The sequence below is a fragment of the Plectropomus leopardus genome, chromosome 23, assembly GCF_008729295.1.
Source record: "Plectropomus leopardus isolate mb chromosome 23, YSFRI_Pleo_2.0, whole genome shotgun sequence".
Classification (NCBI taxonomy): domain Eukaryota; kingdom Metazoa; phylum Chordata; class Actinopteri; order Perciformes; family Serranidae; genus Plectropomus; species Plectropomus leopardus.
Genome location: NC_056485.1, coordinates 21,222,191 through 21,247,850, shown reverse-complemented (window position 1 = coordinate 21,247,850; position 25,660 = coordinate 21,222,191). Strand labels below are relative to the sequence as shown.

Sequence of the window (25,660 nt, the reverse complement as noted above, 5' to 3'; positions counted from 1 at the left end):
TGTTGTGATTTTCTGAAAAAAATCCAAAAAATCGGTTCTTCCCAAAAATCTCCTTATTTCTCACTTTGTACATCTATTTTTTTTAAAATGTATTTTTAAATATTATTTTTTGGCATTTTTGCCTTTATTAGATAGGACAGATCGCCAGACACCCCGTTTATCTATCTTTATAGGGACGTGCCACTCATATATGAACAGTATATGAAGCACGGGGAGCAAACAGAAGGATAATAACATAAATTGCGAGAAAAGATGAATAAAAGAAGCATATGAGTGTGTTTTTGTCTGTAATCTTCAGGGTCTCAATTAGCAGAAAAGTGATGCTCCGCGAGCCGCAGCCCCTCTGTGTGATTTACAAAAACACTGTGCTGTTTTGAGGCGACACACTGAGATTGAGATAATCAGGCCGACCCCCTCCTCGTCTTTAAAATCTCGCTAAATGTCCGTGTCCTGCTGGTTAAAACGCCTGTGATCCGCGGAGGCCGACGGGCCGACTGCGAGGCTTCTAATTGGCTGAGGGAAGGTGTGTGTCCGGTCATTGTCTTCGTCTGGCCTTAGACGGTCTGAAGATCGTTTCTACCTCTGGGAGGTAATTAGTTCCACCACGAGACCAGAAGGTCAGCATTTATATTATATGAGACATTAACCGGTGCCACTGATAATGATGTGTGTGTGTGAGATTAACTGTGGTGCAGAATTGAGGTTCCCACTGTGACATAAGGTCACCTTATTAAGGATTAACAGCCACTGCTGTGACACTTAAACTATGTGTTTTATACATCACAATAAAATCCATCCTGGAGTTTTAATTCATCATTGTACGGTCGCAAAATGCGAGCAGCTATTTCAGGCGCCCCTGATTCCAGTGATAAAAGTCCTGTTCATTCTCCCTGAAGACGATGGTAGGTGACTCACTGATGAAGCACTTCTTCAGCTTTGTTTGGCATGAAACTTTCCTGACTGAATCATCAGAGCCAGCACCTCTCAAATCTCAAAAACACACGGTACGAATGTGTATGTCAGCAGTGCACAAAACAAATTCCTCTTTCTGGCACTCATATACTGCCTGATATCAGACAAAACTGTCAACTTGTTACACTTCATTTCCATCTTCAGTCCGGCATTGCATCCAGTCTCAGATTTCCATTGGTGAGAAGGTTTTGATTTTCACAAATCAATCACAACTCATCTGCCTGAATCAAACATCATTTCAGGTCCACACTGATGCGAAGCCATGTCAGCATACTGGTTATATCTCGGTATTTAAGCTTTGAGCAAACGTAAAGAAGTGCCCTCTAATGGAGAAAAAGTAATGAAGAGCTTTCAAGATTGCACTTACAGTGGAGAAAACTAAATGAAATGCCCTCAATGGTGTCCCTTTAGTGGAGGAACATGATGAGCCTTTTATGGTTCCCAAATAGTGGGAAACTGTGATGAAGTGCTGTCTAGATCGCCCTTCCATTGGGGAAAATGTGATAAATGCCCTCTGTGGTGTACCTCTCTGGAGAAAACATGGTAGAGTGCCTTTTAGGGTGCCCTTTCAGTGGAGAAAACACAATGAAGCTCCCTCCAAGGTGTCCTTCCAGTCGAGGAAATGTGAAGAAGTGCCCTCTGGGGGGGCCCTACAGTGGAGAAAACATGATGAAATAACATCTAAAGTGCCGCTCCTTCTCAGCAGAGAAAAACTGGGGAGCCTTTTAGACTGCCCTGATAGGGGAGAAAACATGATGAAGAGCCTTTTTGGGGGCCTTCCTAATAAAGAAAACGTTGTAAGATGCTCTCTAGCATGCCTTTCCAGTGGAGAAACCATGATGAAGTACCCTCTCAAGTGCCAATCTAGTGGAAAAAAACAAGATGAAGTACCTTCTAGGGGGCCTTTCTTGTGGAGAAAACGTGGAGAACCTTTTACGTTGCCCTAATAATGGAGAAAACGTGATGAAATGCCATCTCGAATGCCCTTACAGTGGAGAAAACATGAGAAAGTACCCTTCCTTTTCACTGGAGAAAAGTTGAAGAGCCTTTTATAGTGCCCTTATAGCAGAGAAAACATGATGAGGAGTCTTTTAGGGGTCCTTCTAGTGGAGAAAATGTGATGCAGTGCCTTCAAAGATGCCCCTCTTGTGGAGAAAGGTGAACCTTTACGAGCCCTTTTTTAAAAAAATAAAATCTAAGGAGACACTGCAGTGCCATACAGGCGTACTTGCTAGAAAACAACCAAATTCAAACTTGGTCTCTGTTGCCAACACTTTGGTCTAAGCTTCCTGGAGACAATGACTGTGTCACTGAAAGGGTGTATCAACCAAGACAGTCCAACAACATCCAGAGCCTCCAGCATCTCAGGACAACTCTTCGCTGAGTGCTTTTGACGACCTCGTTTATCTCTGCCAGACGGTTCCCCCAAGTGATCGAGCGCGTCTCCAGGTGACACATGGCTCGGATGTCAGACAGCAGAGCAAGGTGTGTAATTTCGAAGAGAAGGTTGACGAAAGTTGTTATTCAAAGGAACAAAGGTCAGCGTTAAGAGACGAGAAAAGTCTGAACTTATTAATTTCGGGGGTGGAAACATCAGCATCTGACTCTAAACGGTGAGTCACATCCGAGGGAGGAGAGACTCCGACAGAGATAAATGTCAGATGGAAGAGAAGGCTGACAGGAAGACGGAAAGATGATTTGTGTTTGCAGACGGATGATAGAAAGATGTTCGATAGAAAAAAAAGAGAAAAAGGAGAGAAAGGCGTGGAGGAGGAGAACAAGAAGAGGTGAAAAGAGACAGAGTGACTAAAGTGTGTCTATTTTCGACCGCACTGTCTCAGTCTCTCTGTAAACGGTGTGTTATTGTTCTCTTTGAGAGTCGGAGGGTTTCGTCTTGTGTCTGTGATCTCGTCTAAAGTGTGCACATCACCAAACACAAACACTGTAACTTTAAATCTTTGAAGACGACAGTTTTCAGAAGAAAATGTTGGCATTTACTTTTCTGCAAACCACAAAAAAGCAAGTTTCATATAAATCATATCAATGTTTCTAAAGTGAGGAAGTAAAGAGGTGACTGTCATCTGGAGGTGGATGCCGGGATAGTGCCTCAAAAAGTGATTGTTTTTTTGTGGGGACATCCCTGCATTTAATTTTTTATTTACATGACATTGCTGTGTTTCCTTCAGAGATAATGGCACAAAAAAATTGCAATTTTTTGTAAAAAGGACTTTGGACAAGCAGCACAAAGTGCAGTTGTTTTTCTGAGACATTGCTGTGTTTCTTGCAGAGATAATGACAAAAATGGCTTTTTTAATAACGACATCTCTGTATTTCTTGCAGGTATAAAAAGTGGATGTTTTTTGTTTTCCGAGACATCGCTGCTTTAACAAGAGGTTGCTGTGATTCGTGCAGAGATAATAGAATAAAAAGTTGCATTTTTTGTGAAAAGGTCTCTGTATTTTTTGCCAGGTTAGTGGCACATTCCTTTAAAATTGTTTTGGTTTACAAAAAATAAGTGACTACAAGTGTGGCTGTACTCTTGTTGTACAACATGCATTGATTTGGTGATTAGCAGGTCAAAAAAAACATGTCGGACAAGCGGACAGCATGTTTTGAAGACGTCAAAGTTAAATGTAACTGGTGTTTTTAGCGACGATACTCCTACATGGAGTTAGGACCTGCTTCACACTGCATAAAGTGATTAGCCGAGTTTGTAACTGAGCTGTTTTCTGACCTACATCGGGTGCTCTGCCACTTTGCCAGAGAAGAAATTTATTAAAATAATTAAAAACGATAAATTTTACAGCAGTAACTTCCTGGAGTCTCCGTTGGTTGCCTGGCGACTGCTCAGAGCTGAGAGATAATTTGGCACATAACCGGACAAACAGAAACTGGATCGACTGCCTTTTTTTTTTTAAAGAAATTGGAATATTTTAGCAATATAGATTTAAAAGCTTTATGTTTCGTCCTTTTGGATTAGCAAATGTGAAGTGAAAGCTATGAAGGAAGCACACACGCAGGCAGGCGGAGGAATAAAAGAGAGGGCATCTGTTTTAGCAGCCGCACATGCCAGATCCGGTTTGTGCCAGAGTCGCCGATAAAATGTCAAATTCTCCCACGAGCGAGCAGGTTAAGACTCACTAATGAAAAATTCAGCTGTTCCACACCAAATGATGTGATTATATGCCATGTGGTCATGTACACGGCATCGTGTTTGGCTTTTCACACTAAACTCAAAACACACGGCAAAAGTACACTTTGAGTTCTGGACTCACGCAGACATAGAAAAAACTTTAATTTACTTAAAAACAATAGAAAACTCAGACGAACTTAAAGTTTGGATTTGGGTTAGGATAAAAAATAGAAAGAAAATAACACTTCCAAAAAACTCACAATTATTAAAAACAAACTAAGAAACCGGACAAACTGAAATTGGAAGAAACTCAAAATTATTATTATTATTTTTTTTTTTTTTAAATCCAAAACTCTAAATTGATTTAAAAAATTGAAATTGTTTATCAGAATAGTTGGCAATTATTTTTCTGATAATTAGCTATTTGATTAATCAACTAATAATTGTATCTGTACTTGTATAAACTGTTTGCTAATTTAATTTATCACAAAACATTATCTTTTATGAACTCCCCTTATGTTTTTTATGCAGAAATCTTAATCTGCAAAGAAACTAAGGCGTTCAGATAAATGTGAAATATACGATATTTCCCTCTCAAATGGTTGTGGAGTAAAAGTATGAAGTGGGATAGAAAGAAATACTCATGTAAAGTACAAGTACCTAAAATGTGTACTTTAGAGCAGTACTTGAGCAAATGTAGTTACATTTCACCGCGCACACACACACACACACACACACACACACACACACACACAATAATTTACTAAATTTGATAAAAAATTCACTAAGTGTCAAACATACTCAGGCAGGAGGCGGCCGATACACACTCTCTCATCACTGCATGAATAATTAACAGCACATTTCCACTCGTTCCTCCTCATTTGGCACATTAGCTGCCACACACACACACACACACACACACTCACACACACACACACACACACACACTTACAGTTCAAACCAGGTTGTGAGCTGAAGTGTTTTACAGCTGCTGTCGTGCAGCGCTGAGGCTCATTAATCCTGACTGCAGGCTGTGCGTGTGTGTGTGTGTGTGTGTGTGTTGGAGTTCACACCTGCACTCAGGTGAGTCTCCGCTCCGGCTTCCATAAAGGATAAGCCTCGTGTTGCTCAGTATTTGTCCTGCTGTGGACAAATCCCACGAAAAGATGGCAATCAACAGTGTCTAAGTCCGTCTCCAAATACTGTCTGACTTCCTCGATGAGGCTCGAGACTGAAACCAGTCACCAGAATAAATGTTGGCACATTTCTGCAAAGTCTGGATTTGTTACGTTTGCCCACAAATCTGTGGAAATATGTTGAAACTTTATGTTTTAGCAACACTTTGGTTAACACGTGGTTAGGTTTAGGCACAAAAAACACTTGGTAATGGTTAGGAACAGATCATGTTTGGGGCTTAAAAAAAATCAGTTTTAGGGCACAATCCCAGCAGGATATGTAGTAACGTCTCCGTAAAAAGAAAGTCGCTTTTTTGTGGCACAATCCCCGGTGAAAAACAGCGACAGGTTGCTAAATATCACCGAAATCTGGCGGCTAAAAAAACTGCAACCATTTGTCAAAAAAAATGCTGGACATGTTGACCAGAAAGCCGCTGGGAAAACAGATGGGTTACTAAAAAAAAAAAAAAAAAAAAAAAGGAAAGAAATTTGTGGCAATTTGTTGGCCGGATATGCCGCAATGTATCAGTAAAAAACAACTTCTTTTTGTGGCGTTTGTCGGCTAAAAAGCTGCTGGAATCACTCACCGATTCTAGTTTGATATTAAACATCCAGAGCGGAGAGTAGACCCATCAGTCTTCATTTTGTTTTCAAATGACTGTAAATGTAAACAGTTTTCTTTTACACAAACTAAATCCCATTCACCTCCATTCTATTTTATCTGAAGAAAGTCTCATAACGTGACACATGAAATCCAGACTCTGCATGGACAGACCGCACTGGAGGTGAGAAAATGTTTCTGCAAGTTGGCTGACCTGTTACCCAGAAATAAAAAAATTAAATATTAAAAGCGTGGCATCAGATTTGCTCCCTGATGACGTTATTAACATCAAAACTCGTGTCTTCCCGACAGGCTGGAGGCCCGGCCCCCCACCGCGCTGCACGCTGAGTTTTCCAAACCATGAAGGCACCAAACTGAAACGCAAAGAAACCTACTGTTCGTCTTCAAATGGCTTTCAGCAGCCGAACGCGGCGAGCTTCTCAGTTATTCAAACGCGGTTTAACAGCGAGACGGGGGAGCTCACAGGGTAAGTAGGACGGGTCAAGCTTCCTTTGTTGCTGCCTTTTTTATGTCTTATCTCATTAATTTGCTTCTTCTTCTTCTTTGTTTGCTTTTTATGCTATTTCCAGCCTCGGGAACGGTACACATGCACAGATCACAACTGTCCCGTTTTCCTCCGTCTGCGTTTGTTCGCTCACGAGACGAGCTGAAGAAACGGCTGTTCAGCATTTTCTTTAACCCCTCAGATCCCAAATACGCTCCAATGGACACAACTTTTCTAGGATTTCTAGATCTATAGTTAGTGTCCTCTGACTTCACCAAAATGCAGAGACCTGTTTGGTTGGATGTTGATAAGCCAATCACAGTGTTCAGCATCATCTAAAGTGGACTGCAGCGGCGAGATGAAGCACAAGACACGTTTCACGTTGTTTAAGTTCATAATTTGTGTTAAAATTGTGTTTAAAGTAAAAATGAGATGTTACATAACTTATATTTGTCCAAAGAATCACATGAAAAAGTTTTCAAAACTATCCGTCCATTGAAGTGGACTATGAAACTGATCGTCGCAGTAAAATGAACAGAGGAAATACAGTTTAAACAGCTTTTAATGCATGTTATCAGCGATGATAACTACAAACAACAACAACAACCTTATATGTATATGTATATATACAATTTTATGTTCAATATTCATCTCAGGAGGTTTTCAACACAGTTTTTTCAGGAGATACTTAAAAAAAGCAATAAAGAAATGTATGTTATGTGTTTTAAAATATCACTTCATTCGCTGATATGAGTTAATTTGTCAAAAAAAGAAACCCTCACAAAACAAAAAAGTCTGTTAAGACCATCTGTTGTCATTATTAGGACGATTTCTGCATTAAGATTATTTGGCTATTGTAAGGAAAAACACAGCATAAAGTATCCTAATCAATAAAAATGTCTCAGTGCATTTTAGAGTAGAAAACCATCATTCTGCTATTTTTTGTCTGTTTTGGAAATACTTGGGTTCAGAACTGGTTACATCACCAAAACTGCCACAACTCTTGAATTTAACATGCATTTGCAGCTCAGTTTTGGGTTTCTTGTGCTCATGTGAACATCCAAAAACTGTGTGACATTTGATGGAGTTTTTGCAACTTAAAGTAACTATATGGTCATCAGGTGACTGCTTATGTTTCAGACAGCTCAGCCAGGCCTCCGGGAACTCAGCTGTGATTTGAAGCCAGTTTTTTTCGTGGCTGAATAGTAGAAATACAGCTCCTGGGTCCGACATGTGATCCCACTGGGCCCAAAAACACCTTTTTCAAATTGACTTCCATTGGAAAAGAGACATCTCTAAATCATTTGATACTTTTTTTGAGTGTTAAAATCCTGCAAAATGACCTGCTTCACTATCAGTATTTGATCCAATCCACGTGGAAATTAAGAGTGACTGCAGTGGTGCCTGGAGCGTCGCAGTTTGAAGCGAGGGGCCACTGCCGGCTGTTGGGAGTACGCGTTGATGATAAACTGTGTAATTATGACTTTTATTGGACTGTACAGTGAAAGGGGAGTTGTGTCTGGTTACATTTGACTGTCGAGTTTTCATTTGTTTTGATGCATGTGAAGTTCGGTTCAGGGGTGCAGGCCGACGTCCCGCAGTGAGATCATTAACATTCTCTTCATCTCTTCATCCTGCCTTTATTTCCCAGCAGCTACTGCTGTTTGTTTCTCTAAATTACTTTTGAGATGTTGGGAGAGCCGACTGTGTGTGTGTGTGTGTGTTTGTGTGTGTGTGTTGGGCTGTTTTGATCTCAGATTAGCGAGTACTTAGAGCCGCTTCAGGTGGGTGAGGCGGACTTCCTGTCCCAACACTATCTGATCTGACTGTCAACAGACTGTAAAAATCATTAAAAGTTTCTTTATGTTGTTGTTTTCTTTCAGTTGTGGACTCGATCCAAAGCTATTTGTTCGTACCTGCTGAGAAAAGGAGGAAACAGGGTGCCGACAAACATCGCCAGAACAAGATTTTGGAATTTAATTTTTCTGCAAACCACAAATATTTTGCATTTGCTCATTTCAAATTTATCCGGTCAATGTTTATAGAGTGACGTGTTCTGGTGCTTCATTCGTGTGATGTTGGAAGGTCGGAGACTGCCGAGAGCGTTTAAACAAAAGGCTGATAGTGTTGTCTCATTTTTAGATATTATTTTCTTTTTATTTATTCTATATATTATATACATATATATATATTTATATCTTCTATATTTAAGTCACTCTACATGGACAGCAGTTAACATTAATATATTATTTTATTTTTTTTTTATAGATTTTATATTTTTTCTTATTTAGATATTTTTATATTTAATTTAGGTCACACTACATGAACAACAGTTAGAATTATTACCAAATTTCACATAACGTGATCTAAATTGATATTTAAAACCTACATTAACATCCTAAATGTTGACTTTTGTCTTCCATGTTTATGTATTTATGATGTCAAGTCAGGTCACTGTTTTTCCAGTGTTTTTTTGCCTCCAAACGTGGTGTCGTTCAGCCATCCATTTTCCAGAAGCGTTTTAGCTCCCAGATTTGGGTGTTTTTTAGCACTCCATCACTATTTTTCCAGTGACTTTTCAGCCAATAAACATGGGTGTTGTGTAACAACCCATAATTCATTTTCTAGCTGCTTTTAGCCACCAAACGTGGATGCTGTTAGAAACTTGCAGAGGTGGGACCACATCGTTGTTCTGCAAGTCCCAAGTAAGTCTTGCCACAGCTATCACGGGTTCAATCTCTCTAATAAAGGGGTAAAAAACTCTGGCTTTAGACTCAAAACACCTCGCTAACACACTAATCTCAGTTTGTGGTACAGACCTTGGATCTCAGGTCAGCTTGATTTTTAATATTTTTACCCTTAGAGGCCAAAAATCAATCAATGCATCTTTAAAGACGAGATCGTAGTTTGCCTTTATATCTCAGTATTGGTTAAACTATCACACTGGTCCGTAGAGTTACACATTTCAACAGGCCACAGTCCTGAAACAGAGGCTTGACAAGGCAGAAAATAAGCTGAGTGAAGCAGAGGGGAGCTGAAGATGGAGCCGAGGCCACGGCCTGGTTGAACCTCTCAGCGCCGGGATAATGTAAAGTGACAGGCTGTGTTGTTCCCGCTGAACTCTGCTGTCCTTCGGGAAGCTCTTCTACTTACCAAACACACAACATCAAAACAACCGAGTCACCGCACTGAGAAACTAAGACGCTCTGTGAAATGAAAAATGTATGTTGTAATCTTGAGTCCCACGGTTGTTGCACACTGTTACGCCATCTAGCACAATGTTCGAAATGATGTTTTTGTACGTTTTTACATCAGAAATGTGTCATTTTCTTTTCTTGCACATGTCGGTGTGTCTATCAGTTTACCACTCTGATCCAGAGCAAAACTTTTCAACAATTAGATCATGGATTACTGTGAAATTTAGTGAAAACATTCACAGTCCCCACAGGATACCCTGACTTATCCTCTGGCGGCGCAGTGAGGCTGACTTTTGTGGTTTTTGAATGACAGCCGTTTGGTGGATTGCTATGAAATTTGGAACAGACATTCATGGTCCACAGAGGATAAAGCCTAATAATTTTGGTAATCCTCTGACTTTTTCACTGGCAGTATAATGATGTTGGCTTTTGTGGTTTTTGATTGGCAACCGTTGGGCTGATTGCCATGAAATTTGCTTCAGACATTCATGATCCCCAGAGGATAAAGCTTGCGACTTTGGCGATCCTTTGGGTTTTGTGGTTTTGACTGATAACTGCTGCAGGGATTAATATGAAATTTGGTTCTGACATCCCACTCCTGATGAAGGATAAAGTCTGATAACTTTGGCGATCCTTTGACTGTTTTGCTGGTACCACGATGAGGTTGACTTTTTTTGGCTTTGAGAGACAGCTGCTGGGTGCATTGCTCTGAAATTTGGTGCAAGCTTTCATGATTTGAAGAGGATAAAGCCATAATAACTTTGGGGATGCTCTAACATTTCCTCTGGCGGCATGATGAGGCTGACTTTGTATGGTTTTTTGAGAAAAAAACTGTTGGGTGGATGCTATGAAATTTGGTTCAGTCTTTAAACATCCCCAGAGGATAAAGTTTTATAACTTTGGTGATCCACTGACTAATTTTTTGCCATCATCAGATAAACCTCTCAGCTTGTCCAATATTTTGGATCACTACCAAATTCATTCTTAACTAATGAAATCCCCATCAGCCTCGACTACACTGTGTTTTGTGCTAATTAGTTTTTTTGTATGCTGACACATTAATTGGAGGGAAGATGTTCGGGAACTTTAAGAATTTATTGATTTGTTTTTCATAAACTTGTTTTAGCAAAGCTCTTTCTAACATTACATTTTAAACACGCTGTTTTTGAGCAAATAAATCGTGAACGAGAACCGTCCTCAGGGAGAAGACATGATGTCGAAAGTTATGTTCCATCTGCAAGCATTACTCTTCACACCATTCATTATTAATAAGCACAGCAAATTCTGAGACTGCATCCAACTCCCATGATGCCTTCTGAAATCATTAAATCCTCCCCCGTGTCACAACAATGTAGGAGACAGTGTTTTTGTTTTGTGATGAACTCTCGACCTCAGCACTGAGGGGAATCAGCTCCTCTCTCAGGATGAATGTTCAGGCTCGGTGCTTTATTAAAGTAAAGTCGGTTTAAAGTAAAAAACAATAAATGCTGATAGAGTATTCAGGAGCAGTCTTTCAACTCTGACTCTCTCACGGCTGCTCACTTTGTGTTTGAAAAGATGTTTCTGTGAGTGAGAACATGTCTGGAAACTGTGGACGGCAGGATGCTTTTAGATAGTGGTGACATGTTTTTGGAAAATTTTTGCGGTATGTGAGGAGAAAATGTGACTAGTTTTAGAAAATGAGAACATTTATTAAACACTGGGACATTTTTAGTGAGTGAGGATTTTTTTTTTAAGAAAGTGAATGCATTTTGGCAAATTAAGGACATTTGTGGAAAGTACAAGCCAATTTTGTAAATTGGGGACATTTTGTGAAGTGAGGACATTTTGTCCTGCTTTGATCTCTTCAGAGGGCTTTGGAGAACGGCTCTTCTTCCAAGTGCTTCAGACTGTTTAAAGAAAAAACAGTCCAGCCACCTAATGAAAATGTTGGTAATGCGTGTTTCTGCATACCACCAATATGTCACATTTGTGCATTTCATACGAATCATATCAACGTTTCTAAGGCGTCCAACAAACAACAAAACTGGTTGTTTCTAGCAACCTAGGTCTGTTTTTCCAGCGACTATTTAGCCTCTAAATGTAGATGTTGTCTCATTTACTTCCTGCAGCTTTTAAGCAACCAAATGCAGGTGTTGTTCAATTGGTTTTTAGTGACCTGTCATATTTTTCAACTGCTTTTATGTGACGAACATGGGTGTTTGGGTTTTTTGGCAAGAAATGTGGGTGTCTTTAAGTATTTTTTCAATGATTTCCTTTTTTCCAGCTGCTTTTTAGGTGACAAAAACAAAAAATCTGCAACCTGCGGTTTTTCCAGTTGCTTTGTTGCCAACAAATGTGGGTGTTTTTAAGCAACATGTCATTGTTTTTCTGGCAGCTTTTCAGCTGCAATTCTTGCCTAAGCCAGACAAAGCAACGTACAGATGTAATGTATCCATGATATGCAAAATCATACAATGCCAACATTCATTTTTTGGCAGCCAGGCTGAGAAAAACTCACACTAGGGTCCTCACAACTACAGATGTTTGTGAGAGAGTTGCTTTTTGATGTGTGAAGCTGGGGAAAATTACTGCAAACATAAAATACAAAAACCTGCTCAATCAGCGTGGTTATTTCGGGAATCGTTAATCTCTTTAAACACACACACACAAGAGCAGACACACAGGAATATAAAACCTTAGTCATGCAGAAAAACAGGAAAAATATTTCTGAAAAGCCTCCAGGAAAGAAATACACACACACACACACACACACACAATGTAAGAAAATTAAATCCATCCTTCTATTCGTATTGTATTAACTGTTAAATGTACCTGTCTATCTCAATTCTTGTTTCGTTCTAACCCGTCTTCATGCACAGACTTCAGTCGGGCATTAGTGACAGATTCTTGCTTCTGCACAGCAGGAGACGGGTCCATCCTCATCTCTTGCGTAATGATGCTCGCAAACTTGTCACTTTGAGACCAAACGATTAACATGATAATGAGCCAGTTCCTTTATTACCTGTCACATCTGTTTTCTGTTGGCAGGTGGTACCTCATTAACTGCATTTTCTTAGGTTTTTTTTTTTTTGATTTACAGCATATTTATTAATTTCATCACCAGAGGGATCTGGGTGCTGTTTATTATTTTCCTAACTTTGACAACTGGATTATGGTCACATGTCGAGTAACTACACAAATTTTCTTGCCAGTAGTATTCTGTTAATGTGGAGCTATACACAAAATGTCATGCCTTTTACTGCATAAGACTTACTCAGCTTCTTCTCTGGAGCATTTGTGCTACCTTGTTCCGTAGATTTCCCGGATCATGGCTGCTCCTGGATCGTGGTGATGGTTGTGCTGATGCTGTGATCCTGCCTTTGGCTGCGCTTGTGTTGTGGCTGCACTGATGCTGTGTTCCTACCTCTGGTTCAGCCTGGATCGTGGTCGTGTTTGTGCTGCTGCTGTGATCCTGTCTGTGGCTGTGTCTGTGATGTGGGTCTTGGTTGCACTGATGCCGTGATCCTGCTGGATGTGAATATCTACTGCCATTATTATTACCCATGACCGTTATCGCCACAGACATAAACTGCAGTATTTGTGTGTAACATTACATGCTATCATCAATTATATTTATTATTTTTCATGTCTGTTACTATTGTAATATTTTATGTTATTGTTACCATTATTGTTGCTGTGCATCTCTCCCCCTCTCTCCCTCTCTCTTCCTCCCTCTCTTTCTCTTTCCTATATCATTTTGTCATCTACTGTAATTTAATTGTTTTTTACAACATCTGTTGCAGGTCTGTCCGTCCTGGAAGAGGGATCCTTCCTCAGTTGCTCCTCTACTTGTTGCTGGAAAGGATGGTAATTTCGTTTTGAGGTGAGTGATTAAGTGACTTGCTCGTCTGAGGCACTGCAAGACAGCTGATTAGGATCACAGCCATGAAACTTTTTCTGCCTTCATCATATCTCACCACAGTTCCACATGCAGAGGTATGCGGACAGTAAAAGAAAGCCGATAGAGAGCCCTCGGCTGTGAGCACGGACCCTGCCGACCTCCTGCCCTCTGTCTGCTTCTCTAGCAGTGGAGCACAGCACAACCTGGGTCTATGGGGCTCGCTGAAGGCTGCTCAGAGGCTATGAGATAGAGCCAGGCGGCTGAGAGCCGAGCCAGGGCCTGCAGAGCATGTTGGAGAACCAGAGGAAGGGCACGAGGTCCTCAGAGTCCAAGTCCACTGCTGAGCGCCCGCTGGCTGTCCTCGAGTGTCCACACGACCCTGAATGTGGAGCTCCCAACACGCTCTGCGGGCCGTGACTCGACCCTCAGCCGCTAACTTGATCTCATCTCAGACCGTGCTCATTCCAGGTCGTCAAATATTGGCGTTTTTGCAGTGATTTCAGTGCAAGATCCCACCACTAAAAGCCACTTTTTGCAGCTGAATGATATACCGGCAGCATCACCTAAGAAGGCATATCACTATCAACAATCACAAACAGAATATCTCTGCTGGCGTGCACAAATATGATACAAGCAAGCAGATCTATTCTTGCATGCAGATCATCTCAAATGTTTGTTTTTTTTTTCAAGTTAATTTTTGCAAATATTCTAGTCACGCAAAAAAATAGATAATAAAATGACAAAAATTGTCATAGTATGGTACGTAAAAATTCCATAGTATAAATCTCCCCAAAAACACGGCATTCTATATTTGGCCAAAAAGGTTTGAAAGGTTGGTATCCCAAAAAATGTCATAGTATCTTATATACAAAATTGGTAAAGTTGCCAAAAATGCTGTAATAAAGTATATAGGATAGTTTGCCAAAAAATGCCATAATTTATCATGCGAAAAAAAATTACGAGTGTATCATATGCCAAAAAAATGTCAGTTTAGTATTTTGTCATCAAGGCAGCTGGACAGAACCATTCACAGTGTTATGATACACCATCGGATGGCCGGACAGCACCTGCCGCAGCAGCATGTTGAGCGTCATGTGACAACACGGCAGCTGGAACTTTTACATCAAATAGTTTTTATGGGTGACGCATCAGGAGGCAGTAACATTTACACTCACATGCATTGCAGACCACCTCGGAAAGCGGCGTATCGGATCAGTTTGTCTTGGTGATTATTCACTCTTGTATTTAGTCCTCTTGTAATCAGATCACTCAAGACAACTGTTACCACCAGCTGTAAACAGACTCACAATGTGAAAACAACACCGGCCCCTTTGAATCAATGTCTTCTATTACATAAATCACCAGAGAGACACCCAATGCAGTTATGTGTGAAAATGAGTAGCTGTTGTAATTTATCTCCTTCTTTCTTCATCACACACTCACAGAAATCACTGATGTCTTAAAAATATTCAAGAATAATTCATGGAAACTTCGTCCTGGCTCATTCATCATCTCACTGACATACACACAGTCTGAACACCACTTAATTACCTCTGGGTACTGGTGACAGCTATTGTGTTTCCAAGGTTTTCTCAATATTCACACATCCGCACTTTATTAATGAGCCGTGGAGCCTCCTCAAGTATTCACACGTAAGTGCTCACATATACACTTGTATAATTAGGACTCATGTACAGAACATCCTTTATGAGCTGATACTCATCTCGGCTTGATTTAATTGTGTTGTTGAAGCAAGACAAGAGTCTACAGTCGTGCTCGAGGCTCTGTGAGACAGCACTTGTAAGTCCTCTTAAACCATCAAGAGTCGGGGTCGGGCATTTTTAGCAGCAAACAGCAGATGAATTGGGATTGAGCTTCAAACGATGACTGAGCCGACCAGCAGGGGGCAGGATATCAGCTGTCTGTGCATGGAAAGACAGATCACTCATCAAGACAAAATCCTGAGAATTTTCAGACTTGTTCTAGACAGCAACGAGATGTTGATCATTTGATTTTAGAAACACTGATTTGAAAAACTGATGTCTAAAGGTGCCATTTTCCCCTCAGACTGCAATAGTTTACATGAGGGCAGAATTCAAAATGCTGCCAAAAATTTCGATTTTGAGATGAAATTCTGAAATGTTACACACTTCATCTTTCATGACAGCAAAATTTTGTCTTTTTTTCATGAACCTTCAAGATTTATTTCACAAGAATTTGTATGTGTGTGTTTAGAGCAGCATTTAAGCGCTCAAGTTTTGATAAATCAAAAATCTGTGTAGATGGTTTGTGTAGGAGGTGTAGAGATGTCCTAAAGCCCTAGAAACATCCTAAATCCTAGAAACGTCCTAAAATCCTGGATATGTCCTAAAATCCTGAAACATCTTAAAATCCTAGAAATGTCCTAATCTCTGAAAAATGTCTTAAAATTTGAAAAATGTCCTAAAACCCCCGAAACTTCCTAAATACTAGAAATGTCCTAAAATCCAAGATATGCCCTAAAATCATAGAAATGTCCTAAAATCAGAGAAATGTCCTAAAATCTAAGAAATTTCCTAAATCCTAGAAATTTCTTAAAATCCAAGAAATCTCCTAAAATCCTGAAATTGCCCTACAGGAACTTCTTTTGGGGCTACATTTTTTGGGGCTATAAGTGCTGATGTGTGGCGTTAGTGGGGCAGGTGGAGCTTTTTTTGGGGGAGGGCTATGCTTTGTTTATGAGACATAATTTCTGTCCCTCATGTCTTTGTGTCTCTGTGCATGTTTTCTGTCCTTCCTCCTCTTCAATTCTTCCTTAGTTGCTCCTCTCTTTCTTTCTTTCTTTCTCTCTTTGTCTTTTTTCTTGACTTGTTTTTCTCTTCTTTCTCTGTTTCCCTCACAGAGCCAGTGCTAATTGGCTTCTGATGCATTTTTAATGTTCAGCCACCCAACCACTCCGCCTGCATGTGTGTGTGTGTGTGTGTGTGTGTGTGTGTGACAGTTACATTGTGTAATGTCCCTGTGTGTGTGTGTGTGTGTGTGTGTGTGTGTGTGTGTGTGTGTGTGTGTGCTCATGTAGTTCACGCTGTTATTTGCGCAGCCGTCTGAAGTAAATGCGGTGTGTGAATGTGCATCTGCGTACATGTTTTGGTGTGTAATCTGGTGACAGGAAGTCAATTTGTACTCATCTCTTCGTGCTTCAATCCGGACTCCCGGCGGACGCCTTAATGGCGGGCGGAGAGCAACAGGAAGTCAGACAGGAGAGTTTCTCCTCCTGCTGCCGCTGCTGGAAGTTTGCAGCTAACAGCTTTTCCTCAAACTATTTGACGCTTCATTAAATGAACTTGCAGTGTCCTGCAAACTGGGTCACTGGAGTGTAAGTGAGCATGAGTGTGGGGTCTTTAACTCTTTGTAACCTGGATGATGTCACTGTTTTTGTGCTGCGTTCAGAAACCTCTCACAAGAGGTTTGATTTCTCTCCAAAACATGGAGAAAAGGGCAATAAATGAAATGAATAATTTAAAGAGGTATTTTCAAAAAGCTTGGGAAACGATTCTAAAACTAACCTATATTTATAATTATCATAATTGTAATAATTCAAATAATTTTAGAGAATTGTTATAAATTTTATGTACTTTTTTTTTTTTTTTTTTTTTTACTAATTTCTCACTGATTTTTTGGGTCATTTCTCCTTAAGTTGTCATTGCCTTTTTTTTCCATGTTTTTCTAAGAAATCAAGCCTAATTGTTTTATACATTTGTACATGTTTATTTATTCAGCTGGCCTTGTGCTTGCTTCTGTTCGTCTCCTTGTTTTAATTGCTGTAATGATGTTTTATGCTGCCCTCTCGGCCAGTTCACTCTTGCAAACTACACGCAGAATAAAAGTGCACAGGCACATGGGTAAAAAGCAAGACTTTGTAATTAATATAAGAACCAAAATAAGAGTACTCATTAAAACGAGGAACTGAGGAAACGCTGACATAAGGGAGGAAAGACCAGAGGCAGGATAAAACCTATAGATAAAAGATAAAAATAGGTAAATAAATATAATATTAATTATAAGTGAAAAAATGGATGAATGAATAAATAAATATCCTTAATCATCCATAACATGGTAGATAAAACCTTTAAAAATAATTACATAATACAGCACATCTAGTTAAGCAGACTAAAATGTTTAAGTAAGTAGTCAATAAAAAAATAGGTACAATAATTAGGTACGCATGTATAGATAGATATAGATATATGTATAGACAGATACATATTTGTATTAGCTATAGGTATATGTCATTATATTTAATTTATCCAATTTCAAGGTTTCATATAATGTTTTTACAAGTACATATATGTTTTTACTTCATCTGTACATGTAGTTAATATATGGAAATTCAATATATGCACACATATTACATTTCCGTATGGATAACGTGGCATCTATAGGTGTGAAAATGGGCACAAGCTCACCAAAACGCCTTTAATACTGAGCGCACATTTAGAGGTGTTTATTATACTGGCTGTGAAATTGCAACTGCGTGAAAAAACTGAAATGAATACAGTTCGAGTGTTGAAGTATTGACGTTTGAATGTGCTCATCCCTCCACATCTCTGCTCTCTGTTTACAGTGAGAGAAACATGAAAGCAGGTCAGGTGGAGGAGGGACCCTTTGAGCTCCTCACATGATCTGAGCGCTGAAGAGGTTTCCTGCTGGGACTTCCCTGCATATATGTCGCTGTCTCTCATAATGGAGAAGACTGAAATCCTGCGGGGTTTCACCAAAACACACAAACCTCCGCCAGGCAATGTGTGTGTGTACCTGAGGTATTAACTTGTAAAAGTGTTTTGGTGATGGAGGGGGAGGAGGATGTAAATCTCTGTAATCTTGCAGGGCACCGGGGGCAGAGAGAGTTTGTGTGTTTGTGTGTGCTAAATGTTCAGCTGGGAGTGTGTGAAGCCAAGGTCAAAACATTGAGCAACTCCACACTCAGACTGAATACTAATAACCGAGTTTAAACAACTCCAGTCTGAGGCTTTGTTGACATAGTGACTGTAAAATAAAGTAAGAAAATTGTAGACATCAGGTGCACCGTGACTGATGCAGCAACACAGTTAATATATACGCCTACCATCTGCCACAATCATAAAAACGTTTCTTCTCTGTATGCAGGGGGAGTGTTTTTAACCCACTTCTCATTAAAACTTTTATTGCATCAGTTAGATTTTGTTGTAATCAAAATGTAATCCTTGTCAGATCAAAATCTGAATCTTTCAGCCTGCTAGGTCTAGGCAAATTTAATTTATTTGCACATAAGGTGTATTAAAAAAAAAAAAAGCAGTAAGGACATGCAGCTACTACCTGTATCAGTATGTGAGGGTGTATTACCAAATATACTAACAAAACAAATACTAATTACGCAAAAAAGCTAAACAAAATAATAATAATAATAACTAACAAATAAAAACATGATAAAAATCTAATCTAAATAACACAAACATGTAAAATAATCAAAACAATATTACTTATGATCAGAAAAAAAACAATTAAATACTGAGAACAAATAGCTCCAACACAGAAATGTACATATTCATTGTTTGCAGAAACTCTTGTACAAGTGAAATTCTTGTGGAGACTGGGATATTTCCAGCAACTGGGCTATTTCTGATGACTGGGCTAAATCCGCCAGCTGGGCTGTATCCAGTGACTGGGCTGTTTCTGGTGACTGGGCTATTTCCACCGATTTACTGGTTGCGTGTAACATACTCATAATGTGTAGAAAAGTGCATTACCAGCATTTTTCCCAATTACTCAGCTATTTCTGGCATCTGGGCTACTTCCAGTGACTGGACTATTTCTGGTGACTGGGCTATTTCCACCAATGTATTGGTTGTATGTAACATTTTCTTAATATTTTTCTGGCAACTGGAATACTTCCAATGAGTAGGCTATATTGCTGACTGGGCAATTTTTGTTGATGTAGTGGTTGTATGCAACTTGTTCATGGTTTGCAGAAACGTACAATGTCAAGATTTTTTTTCCGGTGAATGGGTTATTTCTGGCAACCAGGCTATTTCCGATGACTGGGCTATATCTGCCAACTGGGCTATTTTTGCAGACATAGTGATTGTATGTATGTACATTGCCATTTTTCTTCCCAGTGACTGGGCTATATATAATGTAGTTGTTGTATGTGGAAAGGTATATAGAAAATATAATTGCATTTACAGTACCTCAAATTTGTACCCAAGTAATTTAGTTCGGTAAATGTACTCAGTTACTTTTCGCTACTGCACTTTTAATTCCAACCAAGTTTGGAAACAAGCCAACGCTCTGATAACGATGACCTTGTTCTTTGCAATCATTAAAACACAGATTAATCAAGAAATCAGTCTTGTTTTTATTCAGCAAGTTTGTGAGATCTCAGTAAAAGTTTGATGTGAAGGACTTTAATAACTGCTGCACCAGGGCCACCGAACACGGGGAATACACAGACCCTCTGCAGCGTTTGTGCCGCAGCCAGCTGGCAGAGCGAATCTGTCCATCAGTTTGTTTAAAGTGTAAGAAGGAAGGCGAAGTGAAGCTTCCTTGTGTCTAAAATCAACATGTTTTCTGTTCAAACGTGAACTCACAAACTGGAGCGGTGACTAAAACATCCTCTTCTAATTGAGACGCAGGAGATTTGCTCGGTGTTTGGTGTTGACACCGCTGGGGAATGTTTTCCACACAGGAAGTAATCAATCCAGATTTTAGAGTGAGATACAGAAATGCAGAAGCATCCATCAGAGGGGGAGTTACAGAGCGTTTACTCATGCTCCCAAAGACGTCCACTGGTGTTTTTTGTCTGGTGGCTGCAGAGAGAGGAGAAATAAATGCAGTTTTACTTCTTTTATGCGGCTGTAAACTGACATTTTTTGATGGTTTGGACTGTGGGTCAAACAAAAGAAGACTTGTAAGACTTATATGGGTTTTTGACACCTGAGATTAGTGTCACTAATTCAGTAAAGTCACAATGACGTTGACCTTCGGGATTTAAAAATGTCACCACGTCATCATTTTATCCAATTAATTATTGTGTGAAAATGTGCATAATTAGCATAAGCATTCTTGAGTTATGGCCAGAAACGTGTTTTAAATAAATTATTCCGAGGTGTTCTCGAGATATCGAGATGAGACGGATGCAAAGTCAAAGTGACCTTTAATCACCAAAATCTAATGAATCTGTGACAGTAATCAGTAAACTGAGCTGATTATAGAGATTTTCTCTGTGTTTTAACAGATATGGGTGAAATCTGAAACTGCAGCTGAACTTAACTGGTTCGTGGAGGCGCGCAGCTACAAGGCTTATTTCTCTTTTTTTCTCATTTAATTGTATTTTTTAAGCCAGCAGCCAGAAAATCAGAAACACGCACACATGTGACTGCAGTGTGAGTCCTGCAGCAGCTGGAGGGGATAACTTGGATGTGGCTCTGTGCGTGCCCTGCCCAGCCCGCTCCTGCTATTCTGCATTACACAGCAATCAATTATGCATGAGAAAAGAAGTCTTTGAGTTTGGAATGATTAAGTCAATTTAATTGAGGCTCGCAAACCAACAACATCAGTAAAAGTCGCTTCAAAGGGACTTCAAATCTGTCCGTCTTCAAAAGAGCGACTTATCAAAGCGTCCAGCCTGTGGCTCTGCGTGTGTGTGTGTGTGTGTGTTCTGCCTTGTACAATCAATTGTTAAATTCTTTATCTGCTATCAGCCTGAGGACCCTCAGGGTGTCTTTTCTTTCAGAGGCTCAGAGTCTATTTCAGGCGTTTCTATCTCATAACAGAAATATTTGTGTCACAGATGTTTCATTTAAACATGTTTGTGTGTTGATGCTTCACCTCAACTCATTCCTGTAAATTTACAAATCCAAACTGACCTCCCTCACTCACATCGGATTGCTATGATTTTTTTCAAAAAATATTTATGTATTTCTTTTGCCTCTTGAAGCCAAACTCATATTGTTTTTTAATCTTGTGAAACCTAAGCAAATTAATTTCTTTGGAAAATAAAAATGTTGAAAAAAAAATGTTGGAAGAAGGCAATGTGCAACAAAAGAAGAAATGACCCAAAATTTGGCAAGAAATTCCTAAAAAGGACAAAAAAATTACCAGAAAATAAGTTTAAAAAAATAATAAATAAATTTAAAGAAAAACAAAGAATGGCATGAAAAAAATATTGCCTAATTTTAAATATGTAACTATGAATTGTAAATATAGTTTTCTCCTAGCTTTTTCCCCTAGACTAGAAGGTTTAAACTCTTGTGAAAAGTGTTTGAAAGCAGCACAAGGAAAGTGATGGTGCTTGAGGTTTTATCATTTAAGGGTGAAACTATTGATTTGAATCAAACCTGCTGTTAAGAGACACACACTGATCACGGGGCTCCATCTTGTGGTGTTTAGAGAAGCCATGACTTTTAAAGGTTTTCTTCTTTTTCTGTGGTGTGTTTCAATTTTATACAAATTATCTGTTTTGTGCAGCTTGTGTAATTTAATGGTGTTGTTCTGTCTTGTCTTTGCATGTCTGTCGTCCACATATGGACAAGATTCTTAAGTTTATGTTATTTTTTTGACAGAATAAAACCATAAAAGAGCAAACCAAAGATAATAATAATAGAAAAAAATCTATTTATGCTATACTATATATGGTGTTAGAAAATAAACTACAAAATTTAAAAATAAATAAATACAGATGATCATTTCTTCTTCTTATTGTTATTATTATTATTATTATTATTATTATTATTATTATTATTATTGGAAGAAGGCAATGTGCAACAAAAGAAGAAATGACCCAAAATTTGGCAAGAAATTCCTAAAAAGGACAAAAAAATTACCAGAAAATAAGTTTAAAAAAATAAATAAATAAATTTAAAGAAAAACAAAGAATGGCATGAAAAAAATATTGCCTAATTTTAAATATGTAACTATGAATTGTAAATATAGTTTTCTCCTAGCTTTTTCCCTAGACTAGAAGGTTTAAACTCTTGTGAAAAGTGTTTGAAAGCAGCACAAGGAAAGTGATGGTGCTTGAGGTTTTATCATTTAAGGGTGAAACTATTGATTTGAATCAAACCTGCTGTTAAGAGACACACACTGATCACGGGGCTCCATCTTGTGGTGTTTAGAGAAGCCATGACTTTTAAAGGTTTTCTTCTTTTTCTGTGGTGTGTTTCAATTTTATACAAATTATCTGTTTTGTGCAGCTTGTGTAATTTAATGGTGTTGTTCTGTCTTGTCTTTGCATGTCTGTCGTCCACATATGGACAAGATTCTTAAGTTTATGTTATTTTTTTGACAGAATAAAACCATAAAAGAGCAAACCAAAGATAATAATAATAGAAAAAAATCTATTTATGCTATACTATATATGGTGTTAGAAAATAAACTACAAAATTTAAAAATAAATAAATACAGATGATCATTTCTTCTTCTTATTGTTATTATTATTATTATTATTATTATTATTATATTATTATTAAGCTACAAAATTTCGGAAATAGTTTTACACTTTCTTGCTATTTGAACTGGTATGACTGATTGTTTTATATATTCCCGCGATAAAACATTAAAAATTAAAAATTAAAATTAAACTTTAAAAACGCGTATTGAATTATTTTTGTCCTAAACGGGTCGCCGTTGTCCTGTTTACAGGCGACTCAATGATTGGCGCCAGATCTCTGGAAAAAAAACCCGCCTCCTTTTCGCCTCCTCGTCTCCCATTGGTCGAAAACCCGGAAGAAAACACACGCTTCCCTTTTTGAAAAATCAGTCGTCCAGCGCTCCTCTGTCGTGCGTTTTCTTCGGTTTTAATCACTTTTTAAGCATTTCACCCTCGGCATGAAAAGTCCGGTAACAAATTTAACAACTAGAGAGTCAAACGGAAGTTTATTTGTGTCGATACGAAGCGGAGATTTGTTTTTAGCAGCGGTTTAACGCGAACGTTAGCCCGGGAGAGACCGACTTTACCTCCGTTTGGTGAGTTTTTTTGGGATGTTTTTCTCTTTTTATTGTCACAGCAAAAGAGTTAACAAAGTAACAGAAACCGGAGGCAGCTAAAAGTTAGCTCCGGTTTGAAGCTTGAACGCAATGCTAACACGAGAGGCTCAAACCGGTGCTAAGCTAAAGTTCGCCTCAGATAACAAACACAGAGCTCCGCTCAGATATGCACAGAAACCTGTTTCTGTACTATTTATCTGAACAGAGCAAATACTACTACTACTGCTACAACCTCTGCCACCACTACTGTTACTACTACTACTACTACTGCTACTACTACGGCCACTACGACTCCTACTACTACTTCTACTCCTTCACTTACTTCTACTACAACTTCAACCACTGCTACTCCTTCTCCTACTACTGCTACCTACTACAATCACTAGGTAGTAGTGGGAGTAGTAGTTGAAGTAACAGTGGTTGTAGCAGTAATAGTAGTAGTACTACCATTCCTTCTCTTACTACTACAACTACTACGACTACTTCAGCACCCACTGCTACTACTACTTCTATGTCTGCTACAGCATTTTGTTGGTAACAGACCACGTGTTTTTTGTTTTGTTGTTGTTTTGTTGTTGTTTTGAAGACGTGCCTCTACCAAACGGTTAATGTGTCACTAAATGGTGTAAAGAAAGTTTCAACATTACTGTGAGCTGATGTTTTTATGTCTTGCTTTCGGATCTGTTGGACGTCAGACGGACTGCGGGGGACATGCTGGAGTCCGCCTGCGCTCTGTCTCTGCTGGACTTCAAGCAGCTGTCCGTCTGCTGGAGGACTGCGCGAGGACACCAGCAGACCTGAGACCAGCTGAGAGTCTGCAGCTGGACGGTGAGCAGCTCACGTGTTGAGTTCACTTATTAGTTCATTACCTTTTATTGTGTGATCTTTGTACAGGGTTCATACTGTCATGGAAAACCTGGAAAATTCATGGAATTTACAAACAGCAATTTCAAGGCCTGGAATGTTTTGGAAAAGTCATGGGACCGACTTCTTCTCGTCGGCCTTTGACGAGAGTTCATCACTCATGTTGTATTTGATTAATTGTTTTGGTATGTTTGTTTTTACTTGATCACTTTCTGTACTTTTATTGGCTATTTATGTTGTCCAGTACTTTTGTACAGTAACCTTTGTTGTTTTTTAAATGTGCTATATAAATAAATTTTGTTTCATGAACCTGAAATTTCTGTTTTTACATCTGTGGCCATGATAAATGATGTCATTTTCGGTGACTTAAAGAAATCTTAAAGAAAACATGGCTTTCAAACCAAAATTTTTTAAAGAAAAAAATTGGCCTTTTTTTCTTTAAAATAACTAACTAATTAATTAATTAATTAATTACTGTTTAAAATTGCCTGTTTTTCTGTAAATATCGCCATAAAAAACACGCAGCGTCTTAAAAAAATCAAAAAAGAATCAACTAAAAGAGAATTTCAAAATACAGCCACATAAAGTTTCTGTGATTACTGCAGAAACCTTTTAAGGAAAAAAATAGCCATTTTTAAGATATCAAGCCCCCCCCCCAAAAAAAAAAAAAATTAATAAAAAAGGTTGACATTTTCTTCAAAATTTACCAACATTTTTAAAGAAAGAACATCTACAAAACATCCCAAAAATATACCGTTTTTTTTTTTTTGTTTTTTTTTAAATCTTGGTAGAATAAAAAATTGCAGCCATGTAGAGCAATGTGCTCCTCCCTTCAAGCCCAAATCAAAAACGTCAGGCTCTTTGAATGTGGCTCATTGTGGTTTTTTTGTGGTTTGTGAATCCGCAGACCACCTGCCGGTCCTCGCTCTGAGGCCGCCGTCTGTCTGCCTGGTGGACTGCATGAAAACGCCGGAATGAACCTGCAGCTTTTCCACCCGACAGACGACCGGCGATCAGCAGGCGGACACCGGAGACTCTTTGGACCCCGACATCAGAGCCGAGGGAGATCTGTTTAGAGGAGAAGGACGGGAGTCAGAGTGCGACGACAACGGCCGCAACTGGGAGGAGGGCGGCGGCTCAGGCGGCTCAGGCGGCTCAGGCGGGGTGTGGGCGCCTCAGCGGACCAACGAGAAGCCGAAGATGTCTGGGCCTCTGATCCAGGAGATGGAGGTAAATATTTCTGTCCATGAATTAATCTCCTGTTGAAGCTTTATTTTGAAAAATTTAATATTATAGATTGTAGAGTCTGTGGTCATAAGTTATAAAAA

The 25,660-nt window shown here is 39.1% G+C and overlaps 1 long non-coding RNA gene across 1 annotated transcript; it reads left to right on the top strand.

The window, feature by feature from the left end:
* The first annotated feature begins 23,241 nt into the window (after positions 1–23,241).
* On the top strand, positions 23,242–25,307 carry LOC121961916. The gene is made up of 3 exons (XR_006107093.1): positions 23,242–23,447; positions 24,164–24,296; positions 25,240–25,307. It is a non-coding gene; the product is annotated as an uncharacterized LOC121961916 (long non-coding RNA).
* Positions 25,308–25,660: the final 353 nt, after the last annotated feature.